Here is a 17,017-nt window from a genome sequence, read left to right as displayed (position 1 = left end):
TTATTTTGATAATATTTAAAATATATTGTTTTTGTTTATACACTGACATGATTAGATTTTATATATGCTTATTAAATTATACACTATGGATATGAACATTTAAATAAATGCCTATATTTTTCACACATTATGTGGTTCTTTGACAAATTAAGGAATATTAATCCAGTGATAATATTGGTCAAAACAAATTGTACGCAGGAAAAACAGGAAAGGAGTAGAAAATGTAACAGTGCAGGCAAATGAATCTGTCTTTTTATTCCTCTTCTTCTCTCTTCCACTTCAGTGGTTCTTGTTTTTTATTTCATCTTTATATTAAATAGTTTATAAAATCTGTATTTATTTTTTGTTGAGGAGAAATTTTCACTTCTAAAATTCATTCTGGTTTATTTCCTATGCTACCTATTCAACGTTGCAATCAACTTTTCTGCAAATTAGACTGCGTCCAAAATATTTATTTAACGTAATTTTTTCTCTTAGTTTTGTACTCTCTTTTACTGCTTCAAGAGTGTGATATAGACACAGACAATAGTTCAATGTTTACCAGAGGATAAAGGGGGAGAGGGAAAATGGGATCAAATATATGGTGTTAGAAGGAGAACTGACTCTGGGTGGTGAACACACAATACGATGGATAGACAATGCATTGCAGAATTGTACAGTTTAAACCTGTATAACTTTATTAACCATCGCCACCCCAATACAGTATAGCAGTTCCATAATAATGCATTACAACATGTCTGTTTCCCTTTCTCTATTATGCTTTCAAAGTTTAAGGGTCTGCAATTGAGACAATGCTTTGTGAAAAGAATTTACTACAACCTATTTCAGTTGTAATTATTTTTCTCCACAATTTAGTGCCTTTTATTAAAAGGACTAAATATAAATCCCAAAATATAGACAAATGTCCATCTCTTTTTTTTTTTTAACTAAAAGAGTTGACAATTTTATTTTCACATTTCACAATACAAGTGAAATTGCTTTTTTCCCCCAATTACTCCCTTCCAGAACTATTCTCTCTTTGATAGGAAGGGGCAGCAAGTCTTCTTGTCATGCTGTTAGAAAACACCCAGAGTCACAGCACCATTATCTCCTGGTGAAATAGAACAAGTTATATAAAAGTGATAGAAAGAAGCTCCTCTCTTACCCAACCTGTGTGGTCAAGTCATTCCTGGCCGAGTGGGTCCCATCATGGGACGGGCAGGAGGTCTCATCATTGCTGCCCCAGCATCATTGGCATTGGCTCCCATGGGCGGCCTCATTCCAAGAGCAGGTTCCACAGGTATCATCCCAGGAGGAGGAGGGCCCATGACTGGCATCATGGGAATGTCCCCCGTATGGGGTGCTGGCATCATGCCAGGGTGAGGAGGACCCGGGAGGCTGGGGGGAGGTGGGGTCATCGCCCCTGCAGGAGGGAGAGCAGAGAATGGAGGAGGAGGTATCTATCTTTCCTTGCTGAAATGCTGCGGGTGTTTTGTCCATCAGGCTCTGAGCCTGCCCTTCCATCCAGGTCTGATAGTAGTCTTTCACATTCTCTGTGTGCTTCCTGCCACTGCAGTGTGTCTTTCTCACATATGGAGAGTTGTGGGTGACGTATGTATTACAGTAGTCAAAATAAAACTTGGGCATGTTGCTTTGCAGGCTGTTGGCCACTCCTGACAAATGTTCTTTTCTTTATTGAAATTAAACATCTTGCACACACACAAACATACTACATACATATAGATAGATATATCTATATCTATCTATCATCTATCATCTCTCTATAGATAGATAGATAGATCTAGATGTATATATAATATAATTACCTTCAGATGTTACCACAATTTTAACATATGTAGTAAACATTTTCTCCATGAAATTTCAAGCAGAAATTTAAGGCTTTTATAGGCTTTCATTAAAATTATCCATTCTATAGTGGGTGTGTGATTAAGAAAATTAACTTCAAATATTGTATTAGTATTACCATTATGTGTGAAACATAATCTCTGATCTCACTACATCAAAGAGAACCTCAGGCTTATATTTTATATGTGTATATAACTGGGATACATTCTATTTCTTTGGCTTAGTGGTAAAAACTTATGGTAAGTATATCTAAGTGGATTAATCTTGTGAAATTAAAGTGGGAATTGATTCTGGGTGGTGAACATACACAGCAATATGTATATAATGTATTATATAACTATATACTTGAAACGTACATAACGTTACTAACTAATGTCACCCCAACAAATTTACAAAAGATTACAAAGTAAAAGTATACTTAAAAAATAAAGAAAGTGGGTTTTGAAAAAAGCAACTGGAATCAAGAAAGTTTATTTGGCTGAAAAGATATATGAAACAAATGTTTTCCAGTTTCAAGTATTTTACACAACTTTATTACAATGAAATTTAGAAGATTTTCAGGAATCCAGAATGTTTTCTTCTCTCATTTCTTTAGTATGAAGATAAATTTAGGCTCTAGTGTTTTTCTTAATGTTTCTCTTGAGTATGTCCGTTATTCCAATTCACCACAATGAAAAAGAGCCCAGTAATAAAATTGTCCATCAGTAAATTCCCACTCTCTCCCCACACCTCTGCAATCCCCTCTCTGTACCCTTCCTTCATCCTGTACCATAAGTCAGAACCAGGTCAAAAAGGGAAAAAATTCTGAATAAAACAGAAAGAACAGCTGAAAGGATGAGACAGGTATACTTTCATGGAAAGAGATGATGTAAACTAGAGACTCAGCAATGAATAATGCTCGTGTACACAACGTCATCTGCCCCGGAAAGAGTACCTGCGAAGCCACGTGCTGCACACACACAGTTGTGCCCAATTGTATGACACACCTGTAAATTGTCTATTATTACATCTATTTTAAAGATTAAGGAATTGAGTTCTCTGACACGGCAGATACAGATTTATTTTGAATCTTCACTGACTCCCCAAACCACAGTCTTTCTACCATGACACATATGACCTTTACCCGCTAATGAGTTTTGAGTTTCACCCTGAAGTCAGAGGAAGATTTTAAGTATTGGGATGATGTGATCAGATTTGTGGGTTTCTATGGATAAAATATAGTGAAGTAGAAGAGATATAAAGATCTGGGGAAAGAAGAAAGTAATTACAGAAAGATTTATAATTCCTAAGAAGAAGAAAGTAATCTTCCTAGATGCTGTGCTGGTTAGAATTTAGTCTGTAAAAGTGTATCTATTGAGACATAACTTCACTGTCAATAGACCACACTTAGAGGCAACAGCGATCATAATTATAAATTATTGTATTAAGTGCATATGATACAGCCCCATTTCTAAGGGGAGATGCTTTCTGGATATGAGAACATCATGAAGGGGTGTTTGCCAGAGATTATCAATCTTACTGATAAAACAGGAGATATTTTTGTTTTCAAAATTATTTTCTCTTTTATTTCAGGAAAGTCCAGATATGGTGTTTACATTAAAAGGTGAAATTGTTCATTTTGAAGAGTTGATTGATAAGATAGGAATATGATTAGGGACTGCTTTAAAAGATTATAGCATGCATACTATTGTAATGTTTGCTAAGCTAATTCATTCCAAGTTTTTATATCATGTGCTCAGAAAGCCTTAGAATTTCATATACTGCATCCTTAATGGCCTTCTAATAATATAGATATATAAGAAAATTAGCAAAATGTAAAATAAATTAAATTTATATATGATCAGTCTAAGAAAGAGAGGTTTTAGTTTTAGGGGAGAAAATAGCAAGAGGGAAATCTTAACAATACTCAGACTTTAGGTGAGAATATTACTATGAATGAGGAGAAAGAAGAAATTTCATTTTTCTCCTATTTATACCAAGGTAAATAAAGATGTAAGTACCTTTAATAATAATTTTAAAATACAATTTTCTTGTTCTGCCTAATGTATGTTTAGTAAAAGGTTAACATGTTGTTTTGAAATTCTTAATTTTTATGTATTTAGATTTCTCATTCCAATATTTCATGGACCAACAAGCAACAGAGTCAGAATTTTGTAAAAAGTTTTTCACAACAAACAGTAAACATATTAATATAAGAGCTTGCCCAACTGAGATAAAAAGGCAGATTTTCTGTCCATGAATCATAAATTTTATATAAGAATCATATAAATGTTGTGCATATATTTATCATTTCCTCTTAAACCCTCTCCAAATTTAAATGGAACTACTGATCTTTTGATCATTCTTTAATCTGTAGACTAAATACGGTATATTTTTATCTCATTTTTCCATATTTAAAACTGAAAACAAAATTAGCCTGCAAGACATGTTAGTGTTTTAGTGTTGTTGTTTTTAATTTCATTATTCTAATGACAGTTTTTCTCCTGTTCCCCTGTTCCTTCCAGTTTGAATATCACCTATTTTTTTTTTTTTAATTCCTGGCCAAGGCTGAACTCCTTCCAGAAGCCAAACTTTATTGTATTTCTCACTCCAAAGATTTTCATTTCTTAGTAACAGTATCCTAATTTTGCTGTTATATTTATACAATATAAGCAATGTGTTGAATTATTAAAGGGAAGGGATCTTGTAAGAAGGCCTGAGTTCAAATTCTAGCCCACATTAACTAAATTTGGAACAATGTAAATCGTAACATAAAACCTATTTCCAGCATCCTTTATAATGAATAACTGTCTCTCTCTGGGTTGTGTTGAAGTTTAGATAATCTAGGGGCAGACAGTCTGTTAATTATAGCAGACGATGAAAATGTTAAAGATTACTACTGTGTTGACTTGGCATTTGTGTGTTTAGTTATTTAATATCTAAATTTATTCCTGTTCCACATTTATGGGTCCGTTTACTGAGGTCAAAAACAAAACTAAGTCTGCTGTAATATATACAAAAGCTGTTTATTCATAGACTTGCCACAAGGGAACCCATGTGTCATCACTTCCATTTCAGTAGGGTGCAAGGAGCTGGAAGGGAGAATACAGTTTATAGGATAAAAAGAGAAAAAAAACAACAGCTTATGTGAATGGCAAATGTTCAATTAGGTGGGATGTTTGGAAGCAGAAAGACATTTTAGTTAACTTGGTACATTTGGCAGCTCTTGGTTGACTACAAGGGGATACATTAACAGTTTGGGGTCATTTCAAAAGAGGATGAATTATTCAGTGTTAGGGGCAGAGAGTTTTCTGTGACCAGCTGTTTCTTAGAACAAGTGGGGGTCCATGCTTTTATGCTGTTACATGTCATAAAGGTCCTTCTGTGGAGTGGGGTGGCTGCCCTGGCAAGTTGTTTCTTACTGATATCGTCTGTAGAAAACCTATGTTGAGCTTCATAATTTTAGCTGACAACTGCTAGCCATATCTGTTCAGCAGTCACCATTCGCCAATCTCAACATTTTCTACTTTGGCTTATACAGCATCATAGATAGTATTCTCCTTACCTCACCGCAATCAGTCTAAGGTTCATTTTTTACCATGCTCCTGATATACAAACATTTCAAAAGTTCAGGCCTTGGTTATCTGTTCTCAATAGATTTTTCCTCCTTATTGATTATTTTCCTAGTACTACAATTGAGAGAGGGAAAAAAAAAAAAACACAACAGATTGGTTTATGTGATTGCATTAATATAGATTCTAATTATGCACACTCAACAAATCTACAGCTATGTATACGGTAAATTACTTGCAACATCATAGCCCAACATCCAGGAAGGGCTGTCCTGGTCAAAGATCCTCTCTATAACTCCTGTCCTTGACTCTTTGTCACATTGAACTTCTGTGCCTGATCAAAAAACACTGCAATCTACACTACTCCATAATATATTTTATCTTCCTATATTTACTTCATTTTATACTGTATGTGTGTGGAATTTATAGTACAGGATGCACCCTATACCTCCCTTCAATCACTGCCCATTTTTTTATTTTCAGAAAGTACAGTATTTTATGTCATTAAAACAGTAAAAATAGAAAATTTACTTGGGGAAATACAATAAGCCCTAGATGTTTTCAAATACAGCATAAAGGGCATGTTGCCAGTAGGATTTAGCCAAGAAAGAACTTCGACTTATCCAAATGGGAGATGAGAATAAGTGAATCAGCCAACAAGTGTTGCTTTCACAGTCACAACAAAATTGAAGTTAGTGAAAAATCCTTGCATGATTTGTCAATATAGCAACTCTATGTTTATTATTGTCTCTGTTACTTTGTTTTATATTCTTGTGAGTTTTAAATATTGTAGTGTGGAAAATATTAAATTGTATTTGTATTGTGAAGATCAAATGAGAAGTTAGCTAAAAATAGTAGTTGCATATACAGTAGATAAATATGCAGTAGATAGCCATTGCTTCCTTCCTTCCTTCCTTCCTTCCTTCCTTCCTTCCTTCCTTCCTTCCTTCCTTCCTTCCTTCCTTCCTTCCTTCCTTCCTTCCTTCCTTCATTCATGGAGTCAGGCAATCACTAACTCTCCTAGAGGCACCCCTCCGTTGTATCACAGCCATGAGTCAGATACTGGTCCAATGTTCCTCCACTTGCAAGGAAACACACTGACACCCCAATCTGAGTTTTGGCTACTTATGTTGACATTTTTAAATTGTAATTTTTTTTTTCTCTTTTGGAACGTGCATTTACTTTCTTCAGGTCTCACTTAAAAGTAAAACAAAGAAACATCCTATTTTAATATGTTTAACTGTGGAAAACAAATGTGGGGAGGGATTAGAAAGAAAATATTTAAATAGCGTATTTGAAATCCTCAGAGATATCAGATTTATTAATCAAAATAAGTCAAGGAATAATTAATAACCAATAATAATAACCTAGAATTAAAAATAGGATAAAAAGTAGTAGGAATTTTGGAAGATAAAATTGAGTAAGTGTTCCTAAATTTAAAACAAACAAAATTATAATAAAAAATGTAAGTGAAGAAAGATAAGAATGTTTACAGATTGGCACAAAAGTTCCAGTATTATACTAACATGAATTCCTTTTAAGAAATGATTTAAAACAGAGAAAGGTGACTATCAAAATATATACTTTTCAAAAAATTCCAGAACTTATGTCAGCCAGAAAAAAAAGAGGCCTATCTAGCACCCAGAGATATATGAATAAAAACCCACATAAAATCCATTTAAAAAGGAAACTCAGAATGATGAAGATAAAGAAAAACTACAATCGTACAAATAGAATAATAATGACTATACGTACATATACACACATGCAAATGTATACGCAAATATACAAATACATATATGTATGTGTATGTTTTTGTATGTATCATCAATAAGAAGTTAAGTCTATTATTTGGTTTATTAATGAGTGATATTAACATTCAAATAATATAAGTATTAATTTATTTGTTTAAAATTTCTAATGTAACAACTTTAAGGAGCATTGGATTCTCAACTAACGTAGCAGGCAGTTGTTAAGAAAGTTAACTCAATTTTAAATATAAAAACATATAAGCATGTAAATAATTGGATTAATAGCCAAAAGTGGAAAAATATATATCTCATATTTTAAACTCCTGTACTTACCCAGTCACAATACAAATAAAGATACCTTGGCTGATTTCATGGAAGCTACGTAGCTTTTCATTTTCCCTTCGTTTTCAGTTAAGAGAAAACTTTGGAATAATTTAGTTTTTCTTCTCATCATAAAGAGTATTTTGAAAAGGAATCTTCATTTTTATTTCATTCATTCGCATGAGACAGGCCAAATAGATTAGTGTCCGATGTGGTTCTTAAGAACTATTTCTGTTTTATCACATTTTTAAAATATTCTGTTTGTAGATTCACAATAATTTGTTGCAACTGTTTCACAAAGTGAAAATTTGCTTTTAATCTTAATCGACTGCTAAGTTTTCATTGCATTACTGAAATGATTTTAACTAGAGAGCTTCTTGGAAACTATCCACTAATAGTATTAACTGTCCATGTCAAATGAGTGAGCTGAAATTATATTGAAAGCTGATACAAACACTATTTCCAGTAACCATTTTAAATAGAAAAAGAGCAATTCAAGATGGTTCATGATTCTGATTCAGCATAAAAATTAATGCTGCATTTAGATGTTTTATCTTCAACTTCACATTCTGAAAACAATATGAGAGACAAAAACTGAACAGATGTGCCAAGGTAGATTATAACCTGATATTTTCTATATTAGAAAATGGGGGGATGAAAACAGGGAAAGGTGACAGTATGAGCAACTGCATGATGTGTATGAACAGCGTATGAACAGTGGACTATAATTAGTTTCAATTTTGGAGTGAGTCAAATATTCATGTGGGAATGATAAAGTCTTATAAAATTTTAAAAATCATAACTGACAAGTAAAATATTTATAATGCAGTATTGTAATATGTGATATTAAACGCACAAATATAGTGTGATTGCTAAATAGAGATATTGAATTTTATTGGAAAAATCACACAAGAACGGCTTTAGATTACGTGCATTCCCCGTTTGACACCAAAATAAGTATACTTCTAAATATTAATGATTTAAAAAAGGTAAGTCAGAAACAGATGAGTATCCATACATTTAGAAATTAATTTTAAGTATATTTGAGTATATTTATTTCCATAGCTTTTAGTAATTTTCTAAAATATTTCAGAAAGTATGGATATACTAAAAGGTGAGTTATATAATTTTCTAACATCAAATTTTATGAAATGAAACAATGATGCTTTGAGAAGTAAGTTTGGTAGATTATGGAACATCTTAGACATTAGATGCATAAAAATGTCTCCTTGGAGAGTTTATAAAAGTACACTACAAGACCAGAATCCCAGAAATTCTGGCTCTATCACTTTGTATAGACTCTTGGGTTATGTATTTCTTTTCATAACAGACTTTATTGTTTTAGATCTGGTTTAGGTTCACAGCAAAACTGAGAGGAAGGTATGGAGGTTTCCCGAATACTCCCCACTCCCACACGTGCATGGTCTCCACATGAAACATATCTCCCACCACAGTAGTACATTTACTACAACTGATGAACCTACATCGACATGTCATAATCACCCTAAGTCCATACTTTATATTAGAGTTTGCTCTTCATGTTGTCCATGCCATGGGTTTTGACAAATGTATAGTGCCATTTGTCCGTCATTATGGTATCACATAGAGCACCTTCAGTGCCCTAAACATCCTCTGTGCTCGACCTATTCACCCCTCCCACCTCCATGCTCTGCTAACCACTGATCCATCTTTTTACAGGACATCTTGATTGCTTCCCAGTTTGGGCAAATATCAATAAAACTGATGTAAACATCCATATGCAGGTATTTTTAAATTTTAAAAAAATATTATTTTTATTAAAAATAGAGCTAACATACAATATTATATTAGTTTCAGAGGTACACCATACTTATTCAACATTTATATACCTAAAAAAGTGATTGCCATCTGACACCGTATTATGCTATCACAATATTATTATCTGTATTCCCCATGCTGTATATAACATACCCATTACTTACTTGTTTTATCCCTGGAAATTTGGATCTCTTATTCCCCTTTCTCCTCCTTTTTAAAATTTTCAATTATAGTTGACATTCAATATTATTTTATATTAATTTCAGATGTACAGCATAGTGGTTAGACATTTATATAATTTAAGAAGTGATCCCCCTAACTAGTCTAGTACCCACCTAGCACTATACATAGTTATTACCATATCACTGACTACATTCCCTGTGCTTTACTTTATATCCCCATGACTATTTTGTAACTAGCAGTTTGTACTTCTTATTCCCTTCACCTTTTTTACTCTGTCCCCAAACCCTCTCATCTATTACCCATCTGACACCATATGTAGTTATTACAATATTATTGACTGTATTCCTTAAAGTATACCCTACATTCCCATAACTATGTTGTAACAACCAACTTGTACTTTTTAATCCCTTTCCCTTCTTTCACCAACAACCCCAGACCCCCCCCATCTGCCAACCATCAAAATGTGTTCTGTATTGATGAATTTGTTTCTATTTTGTTCTTTTGATTTCACGTATAAGTGAAATGACATTGCATTTGTCCTTCTCTGTCGGACATACTCCACTCAGCACAACACCCTCCAGGTCCATCCATGCTGCCACAGATAGTAAGAACCTATTCCCTTCCATGGCTGGGCAATATCCCATTGTATACTCGTACATGCACCACCTCTTCTTAGCCATTCTTTCATTGACAAACACCAGGCTGTCTCACATCTTGGCCATTGCAAACAATGCTGCATTGAGCATATGGATGCACACGTCCCTTGAAAGTAGTGTTTTAGGTTTCTTTAGATAAATTAGCCCCACCAGTAACATACACAAAGGGTGGTCTCAAGTGGGATTACTGGGTCCTTCTTTGTCTCTTCTTATAGCCTTTGTTTTAAAGTCTATTTTGTCTGGTATAAGTATTGCTATTCCAGCTTCCCCCTCACACACACCCATTTTTATGAAATATCCTTTTCTATGTCTTTACTTTTCCTCTGTGTGTGTCTTTCAATGGGAAGTGAGTCTCTTGTAGGCAGCATATATAAGGATTTTGTTTTCTTATCCATTCAACCACCCAATGTTTTTTTGAGTGGAGCATTTAACCTATTTACTTTGAAAGTGATTGTTGATAGATATGTAGCTATTGTCATTTTATTATTCATAATTTTGAATTTTTCTCCATCTTAAAGTAGTCCCTGTAACATTCCTTGTACTACTGGTCTGGTGGTGATGAACTCCTTTAGTTTTTTCTTGTTGGGGAAGCTCTTTATCTGTCCTTCAATTGCTGGGTAGAGTACTCTTGGTTGTCTGTCCTTGCTTTTCATCACATTGAGTATTTTGTGCTAATCCCTTCTGGCCTGCAAAGTTTCTGTTGAGAAATCAGCTGACAGTTCTATGGGAGCTCCCTTATAAGTTACTAGTTGTCTTTCTCTTGCTGCTTTTAGGATTCTCTATTTGTCTTTAACCTTTGGTATTTTAATTATAATGTGTCTAGGTGTGGGCCTGTCTGGGTTCATCCTGTTTGGGACTCATTGCACTTTCTGGACTTCTATGTCTATTTCCTTTACCAGGTTAGGAAAATTTACAGACATTATTTCTCCAAATACATTCTCCATCCCTTGCTTTCTCGCTTCTCCTTCTGGTACCCCTATTATGTGAATGTTGTTATGCTTGATGTTGCCCCAGAGGTCTCTTAAATTATCCTTACTGTTTTTCTTTTTTTTTTCTTTTTTTTTCCTTTTTGCTGTTCTGATTGGGTGTTTTAAGCTATCTTGTCTTTCAAATCACTAATTTATTTTTTTTGCTTCATCGAGTCTGCTGCTGGTGATTCTTTCTAATGCATTCTTTGTTTCACTAATTGTAGTCTTCACTTCTGACTGGTTCTTCTTTATGGTTTCTATATCCTTTTTAATGCTTGCTATCTCTAAGTTCCTTGAGCATCCTTATGAGCATTGTTTTGAACTCTGTGTCTAGTAGGTTGCTTGCCTCTGTTTCGTTTATTTATTTTTTCTGGAGTTTTTTTCCTGTTCTTTCATTTGGGATGCATTTCTTTGTTTCCTCATTTTGACTGCCTCTCTGTTTGTTTCTATGTATAGGTAGATCTGCTATGTCTCCCAGTCTTGCCGAGTGGCTTTATGAGGTAGGTGCCCTGTGGGGCCCAGTGGCACAGTCTCCCTGGTCAGCTGCTCCGGGTATTCCAAGAGTGTCCCTTGTATATGTTGTGTGTGGTATCCTGTTACAGTTGAGCCTTGATTACTATTGAGACGTCAGTGGGTGGAATTGACCCTCAGGCTGACTGGCTGTGGGGTTTGGCCACATCCCCAGCTGATGGGCTGCTGTGCAGGAGGCTTGCCCCACTGAGTGGATTCACCCCAGCTGACTCTGGTGCCTGTTGAGACCACCCTTTGTGTATGTCTCTGTTCGGGCTAATTGGGCAGTTCTCTGCTGTGGTCTGACCCAACCTCCAAGTATGTTGGTTCTGGGGCTTCTTGGGAGGGGCCCTGGTGCAGTCCCAAGTCTCCCATGGCCTGTGACTGGCCAGGGGATTACCTGGTAAAAGCTATAAAGTGATCTGCAGTTGTTCACTGCCTGTGCTAAACTGGGAGGTGCATGACAGAGGCCACACTGCAAACTGAGGACATCTGCCACAAGTACCGGGCCTGGGGTAATCCACAAAAAGCCAGGACACCCAGAGGCCTGTTGTCAACTGCCAGTTCCCTTAAGGTTCAGCCACTGATAAAGCCTCATGCGAGTTAGGTGAGGCAGGGTCTCAGGTAATCACTAGAGTGGGAAGATTTGTGGTCACCAGGTTAATGTGGACTCTGGTTTGTGCCAGTTTCTGAGCCTGGAGCCACTCAGCAAAAGTCTCAGTGCACACTAAGACCACTTGCCATTTATCTAGGGTCTGTGGACTCCAGGAGTTTTCCTGGAAAGAGTGATTGAGGGTGCGGCTGGCTGCTCACAGAGAAAGTGCCTCCAGCTGTGCATGACTTGAATAAGGAGGGGTCCCAGCTGAGTCAACAGGGCAGCATAGAGGAGCTCACCAGCTAATCAGATTCAACTTTGTCCTGTGGGAGTTGTCTCAACATATAAAAGTCAGTGCCCACCTACCAGCTGCACCTGAAGACAAACCCTGCCTAGGAAAATGGTGACTGTCTTCAGGTCCTCCTCCTGAGGCCACACTCCTCAGTCTATCCTTATATGTCTTCTCTCTGACACCCCAGGAGTCACTGTCCCTCCACCAAGGACCAAGATGAGTGCCTGCAAACGAGTAAGTCTCTACTCGGGCCATTTAAGGGGATGGCTGGGTTTCCCTCAGCCTTCCATCGTACCTAAATGGTCAGACTCGCCACTGTTTTTCATAGCGTGATGTGGGGCTCCTCTATCTGGCACCAGTACTGTGGTCTGGGGAGCCTGGCGTGGGGGGCTGAGGTCCCTCATTCCTCTGGGGGGAACTTCTGTGGCGGAGATATCCCTCCTCATTCTCAACTGCCACAGGAGGTTTGGGGCCTGTTTTGCATCTCCACCCTTCCTACCAGTCTCGCGTGGCTTCTTTATATTTTTAGGATTTCTGTTTGGCTAGACTTCAGATGGTTCTCCAGGTTGATTGTTCTATAATTTAGTTGTAATTTTAATGTGTTTAGGGAAGGATGCGGGCACAGTGTTTATTCCACCATCTTGGTTCCATGTTCAGGTATTTATGTGGATGCAATTATCAACTTCTTTGGGTGAATACCAAGGAGTGAAATTGCTGAATCGTACAATGACAGTATTTTAGTCTTGTAAAAGACTGCCAAACTGTCTTTAAAAGTGGCTGTATCATTTTGTATTCCTACCTGCCATGAATAGGGTTTCCTATCACTTTGCATCCTCTGCAGCTTTTGATGTTGTCAGTGTTTTGGACTTTAGCCATTCTAATAGTATGTAGTGGTATCTCATTGTGGTTGTTTTAATTTGCAATTCCCTAATGACATGATGTGGAGAATATATATATATATATATATATATATATATATATATATATATATATATATATATATATATATATATGTATGTATATATATATATATATATATATATATATATATATATGTATGTATGTATGTATGTATGTATGTATATGTATTTAGCTGTATATTTTCTCTTGCAAGCTGTCCTTTGGATTTTTTACCAAATTTTTAATCAAGTTGCTTAATTTTCTTATTGATGAGTTTTACTTCTGTGTATATTTTGTATAACAATCCTTTATCAGATATCTCTTTAATTTTAATGAAACCTAGTTTATCATCTCTTTCTTTCATGGATCATGCCTTTGATGCTGTATCTAAAAAGTCATCATATCTTTCCATTTGTTTTGCTTTTTTTGATTTAATTCATCAGAATTTTGTACTTTTCCTCATACCAGTCTTATACATATTTTGTTAGTTATACCCAAGTATTTCATTTTGGGGAGGGCTAATGAAAATGATCCTGTGTTTTAAATGTGAAATTCCACTTATTCAATGCTAGTAATATAAAAGTGATTGATTTTAAATATTGATTCCTATAATTGTTTATTAGTTCTAGAAGATGTTTTCTTTTTTTTTTAATAAAATCTTTCAGATTTTCTACAAAGATGATCATGTCGCCTGTGAACAAAGTCTGTTTTATGTCTTCCTTCTTAATCAGTACATTTTATTTCTTTTTCTTGTGTTATTTGTGTTAGTTAGGACTTCCAGTACCATGTTGAAAATCAGTAGTAAGAGGGAATTTCCTTAATTTGTTTTTCCTCTTGGTGGAACAGCTTTGAGTTTCTCATCATTATGTATGAAGTTAGTTGTAGGTTTTTGTAGATATTCTTTATTAAGTTGAGGAAGTTCCACGCTATTTCTAGTTTATGGAGAATTTTAATCATGAATGGGTATTGCATTTTGTCAGAATAGGTATTATTAATAGATGACTATTCCCAAGTGATTCTGAAGCAGTGGTCTATGGAATAAAGTTTGATACTTAATAGTTTAGACATTGTTAAAAAATATGTAACATATTCCACTGGTACACAAGAGTGGAAACAGAAGTTATATGTCATTTTCATGTTTGTGCATTCATTACAAGAGGGATAGCATTTATTGAATTGAAAAGTTTGTGATGCCAGTATTTGAGCTATTACAGAGTTCCACTAAAGTTAAAATAAGATGCATATGTAAAAAATATATTAAGTGTAGTATAAAAGTGTGAATTGTGACTATTGCTTTAACTTTGAATTCAGAAAAATATAATTCAATGTTTCTCTTTTTATAAAGGTTACCTTCTTGCTACCATTTGTAAATTTTAGATTTACTATAAAAATATGATTCTGATTTAAATTGTATTCCAATTTTAAAAACTTTATACTTGCTTGTATTAGCCTAAGCATTTTAAGGAACCCTTATGTGTTCATCATATACATATTTATATATTAAAAGTCATTCAGCACCACCTAGATTAGATAAAAAGAAAAATATAGCATGACCAAATTAGATTCATTTCGAGGATGTATTGTTAATTTAACATTCAAGTATCAATCAATGTAATTTACCAGGTTAACAGATTAAAGGAAAGAGAAAACCTGTGGGGATTTCTATAGATGCAGAAAAATAATTCAGTAAAATTCTATGTCTCATTGTAAGTATAAAGCCTTCAATCAGCTAAGAAGAAAGATTTTTTGAAAATTTTTGAATAAGGATATTGACACCAACAGAAATCCTCAAGTTATTCAAAGTTTGTTCTCTGTAATCAGTGATGAGAGGAGCTTGTCCTCTGTCATCATATTTATACAACATTACATTAGGGTGTTTTGCCAGTGTAATATGTCCAAAAAATAAACAAAATTATATAATTGAGAAAAAAGTAATGACTGTCATTAATTACAGATGACATAGTTAATTAGGTAGAAATCTAGAAGAATCTAACAATAGTTATTTGAATTAATAAGTAAATTTGATTAGGTCTTTCATTGAATGTAAGGTAAATAAAAATTACTTGCATTATTATGCATCATCAAAATTTTAAAAAACAAAAAAGAAGCAGATTTTTATTATCTCAATTTGTCAAATACCTAAAATTAAATGTTAAATGTGTATGACTTCTATACAGAAAACTATGTGATATTGTTGCTGAAAATAAAGTGAAACTAAATATGTGGACTGGTATGTCACATTCTTTAGTAGAAAACTTGATATTTTAAAGGCATAATTTTTTCATACATTTATCTGTATATTCAATGAAATCACAATCAATATCCCAATATACTTCTGTAAATATGTATATGTAAATAAGAAATGTGATACTGTGCCTATGCTTGGGAAATACCAAGATAAAAAAGACAAAACCAAGTATTGACGAGGCTGTGAAACAATTGGTACTTTCATTTGGTCCCATCTATTTGCTGGAAGGTGTGCATATCTATACAAGTTTTCTGAGAAACTGTTTGGCAATATTCACCTAAGGATGCCCTGTAATTCATTATACTCACTAGTTCACTTGTGTGTGTGTGTGTGTCTACCCACTTCTGTGTATCTTGAATAGATAAATGTTTGTAAGTTAAAAAAAAAAAAAAAAAATGGAAAAGGATGTTTTTGGCAACATTCTTTATTACAGCTAATGATGGGAGACTGACACATATGTGTTCTTATATGTTTGAATGAAAAAAATCTTAGAAGTATTCATAAAATACAATAATATATGTATAGCAATGAAAATATCCTATCTCTATGAAGTAATATGGAGGAATCTCAGAAATATTATACTAACCAAAAGGCCAGGTCAAAATGCAAACATAGACTATGATTCCATTTTTCAAAGTTCAAAGACAGGCAAACTGAGTTATGTTGATAATGAGAATAATGATTACCTTTGGAATGGAAGTACAGGGCAGTGATTGGAAAAAGAGTGAAGCTTCAAAAGAGTAGTTATATTCCATTTCTGTCATATGGACATTTGCCTTTTGTGATAGTTTGTCATGATATTTATGATTCATTCAATCTCTGTGTGCATGCTATACTCTCATATAAAGCTTCAGAAAATAAAACATTTTAAATTGAAGATGAGGGTTAAAGTCGTATCAACAAAAGAACCTATTTAAAATTAATCTTAGTGAAAAAGTTTGAGTTCTCCAGCCAGAGAATGGAGAGAGTGACTCATTTCAGGGGAGGGGAGAGATAAAGGGATTGAGGAAATTGAATGAAAGTTACAAGTCTGATAGTGAAGGTAGACACATAAGCCAAGGTCTATATATTTACAATAAGAAAGAAGCAAGACAACCATCATCGAAGTGGGAGATAATGAAGGATAACAAAACAGAGTAAGTGTAAACTCACATTTTATGTCCAATAGAAGTAAGTTAATTATTTAAAGTGTGTTTATATGTACTGCATTTTTTTCATGTACAATATTTTAGCGCATTACATTTTAGAAATTATTTAAAATTTTGAGCAAGTAAAGGCAATAAGACACACAAAATTTTGAATACATTATTTATGTCTAAAAAGCTATAATGTAGATTTAGATATAACATAAAGATATGGATTCATAAAAAAATTCACCCAATTATTCAAATTTCTGCCAG

At 34.4% G+C, this 17,017-nt stretch overlaps 1 long non-coding RNA gene and 1 pseudogene across 1 annotated transcript in view; one reads left to right on the top strand and one right to left on the bottom strand.

The window, feature by feature from the left end:
• The window catches only part of LOC141572831 (uncharacterized), a 349,964-nt gene that overhangs the window by 97,304 nt on the left and 235,643 nt on the right, over positions 1-17,017 (top strand). The gene's annotated exons all lie outside the window — the stretch shown is intronic.
• Positions 1,158-1,626, bottom strand: LOC109456614 (U1 small nuclear ribonucleoprotein C; annotated as a pseudogene).

The sequence above is a fragment of the Rhinolophus sinicus genome, linkage group LG07 (genome assembly GCF_036562045.2).
Source record: "Rhinolophus sinicus isolate RSC01 linkage group LG07, ASM3656204v1, whole genome shotgun sequence".
Lineage (NCBI taxonomy): Eukaryota > Metazoa > Chordata > Mammalia > Chiroptera > Rhinolophidae > Rhinolophus > Rhinolophus sinicus.
Note: the sequence above shows the minus strand (reverse complement) of the source record. Positions and strands in the feature narration are given on the sequence as shown.